The sequence below is a fragment of the Grammomys surdaster genome, unplaced genomic scaffold (genome assembly GCF_004785775.1).
Source record: "Grammomys surdaster isolate TR1022 unplaced genomic scaffold, NIH_TR_1.0 125950, whole genome shotgun sequence".
NCBI lineage: Eukaryota > Metazoa > Chordata > Mammalia > Rodentia > Muridae > Grammomys > Grammomys surdaster.
The window spans coordinates 109,633-112,020 of NW_021620771.1; the positions used below are offsets into that span (position 1 = coordinate 109,633).

Below are 2,388 nucleotides of genomic sequence, written 5' to 3' on the forward strand. Positions count from 1 at the left end.
TTGAAGGGACCTCCCTTTGACACAGAATATTGTTAGGATGAGGCATTTTATGAAGCAGAGCTGCAGTTTACTAAGGTTATTTTAGTAGGAGCTTAAGCACAGTGGTAAGAGGGGGGTACTCAGAAGAAAGTGAGACACACAGAAAGCACGGCCATGGCTCCCTAAGGAAGAGTCGCAGCTTTTCACAAGAGTCATGTCTGGAGTCATGGCGGGAGGGTAGGGATGTGGGCAGATGTGCATGCACACTTGTCCACACGCATGTGCTCCACAAATCTGACCATGCATACACACGCGCACATGCAATATGCATATACACATGCAAAAAGTACTTAAAAAAATAAACAGGGCGTTGGTGGCATATGCCCTTGGGAGGCAGAGGCAGGTGGATCTACGAGTTCGAGGCCAACCTGATCTACAGGGTGAGTTCTAGGATAGACAGGGCTACAGAGAGAAACCCTGTCTCGGAAAAACAAACAAATGGAAGAAAAAAAAAAGAAAGGAAGAAAGGGAAAGAAAGAGAAGAAGAGAAAAGAAGAGAAGAGAAAGATTAACATATGAAACAAGCCAGTTGACCAAAAGACTGGAACCCTTCTCTATTGGGGCTACAAGTAACGAACACTTGAGAGGCAGGTGCCACGTGAACAGCCTATGAGGCTCAGTGACTTGTAGCCCAGTGTTTTCAACACGACTTCTTCCCCGGCTCACTAGACCACGCCCACTGTGGGGCGTGTCCTCCTGTTTCCTAGCCGACTTTGCTATTACTTTCCCACATGTGCTTGGTGCAAGTCTTTCCACACAACACAAGAATCTAGTGAGCTCAGCGGTACCCCCAGACTCTAGTCTACAACTCTAACAGGATTCGGGTAAGTTTCTAGTTATTCTATTAATATCTCCAGAGTAGCTAAGAAACCTAAAGGAGGCCAGTGAGAGGTTCCTTCGGGTACTCGACAGGAAAACGTCCATGTCACATCAATGGAGGGGGGGTGGGACATCTGAACTTGTAAAGGGGTCCTTACCCACAGGTTGAGAACTGCTGCTTTACGTGAAAAGAATGCTAATGCTAGGTTAGCAGTTTTTACAGAAATATGAATAGAGCTTCTCAGCTGGTTTAGACGTTTTAATTGGACTCTGGAGTGAGGGACTCCTTTTCTCTCCCATGTCCCCATAATTTTCCTGTCTTTCTATCTTACTTTTTAAAAAAGGCAAAACAACAACAGCAAAACCAACCAACTTTCTCTAAAATATTCTCCTCATATCTTACCTTACCTGAAATGTTATCTGGTTTGGCTTGTTTAAGACAGGGTGATTGAAGCAAGGAAGCATCCGGGATAGTTTACAATCTGGGACTTTGTTTGGCTCTGAATAAGCTTAGCAGCCTGAGGCCCTTGCTGGTACACACTATGCACACAACCCCCCCTAGGAGCAATGCGCCTAGCAACCTTGTTAGGCTGCATCAAGCTGTGCGTTTACATGTTTGAAACAATGGAAATGGTTTCCCTTTAGCAGTCCCTTGATTGTATCTGTTTCTATTCAAACACATCTTGTGACATAGTTATGGGGCAGTAGGCGAGTCCACCCTACACTGGTTTGGGTGTGTGTTTAATAAGGCAAACTATGACTTTTTAGTGAACTTATAGGGAGAATTATGTTTGCAGAATTGTAAGCATAATTGGGTGTGCACGTGATTAAAATCACATGGTTCATGGGAAAGGAGATATGAATGAGAAAACTTGTACAATCTAATTCTGTTTAAAAAAAAAAAAACGCAGAGAAATGTTCACAGTATGCCCCTGAGCAACCAGACTCCTTCTTTTGAACCCCATAAAAGGACACCCTCTTAGAAAGCAGATGCTCCTCCAGTCTGCTCTAAGAGATTCAGCACCAGAAGACATGTCATCATTAGTTGCCAACCCTTTAAAAGGTCCTCTACCATCCTCGATTGTTCTCTCTGTCTCTGTTTCCTCCCCCCTCCCCCAGATCTCTACTCAGAGGTGGCCTTTAGCTCCCCTGGCCCAATAAATCTCTTCAGTGAGATAGATCTGTTGTGTGGTGTGGTCTCAGCTGTGGCATTCCTTGGCTCCGATCCACTGAGGTTCTCTGCCACTAAATCCTAACATCTCCGAATAGTGACTGGACCCTTGAGTGCCTTCCCTCAAATGGGTCACTCGAACAACATGTTCCTTTTGAGTATGTTCTATGGCTTTGCTTTGAACAAAGTTCCCTTGCTACTTTGCAGATCTGTGTGCGATTATTTCAGTTCACTGTGTAAGAGACCGAGAACCTGAAGACACAGAGAGAGAGACAGGGAGAGGGAGAGACAGGGAGAGGGAGAGGGAGAGACAGGGAGAGAGGGAGAGGGAGAGGGAGAGGGAGAGGGAGAGGGAGAGG

The 2,388-nt window shown here is 45.5% G+C and overlaps 1 protein-coding gene across 3 annotated transcripts in view; it reads left to right on the top strand.

Moving 5' to 3' along the window:
* Nucleotides 1-756: 756 nt before the first annotated feature.
* Adipor2 (adiponectin receptor 2) overlaps nucleotides 757-2,388 on the top strand; it is a 67,917-nt gene continuing 66,285 nt past the window's right edge. The window contains exon 1 of one of the 3 annotated variants that reach the window (XM_028753475.1): nucleotides 757-863. The gene's annotated coding sequence lies outside the window, so the exon portion shown is untranslated. The remainder of the gene's footprint in view (nucleotides 864-2,388) is intronic. The other 2 variants (XM_028753477.1, XM_028753478.1) reach the window with 2 other exon arrangements.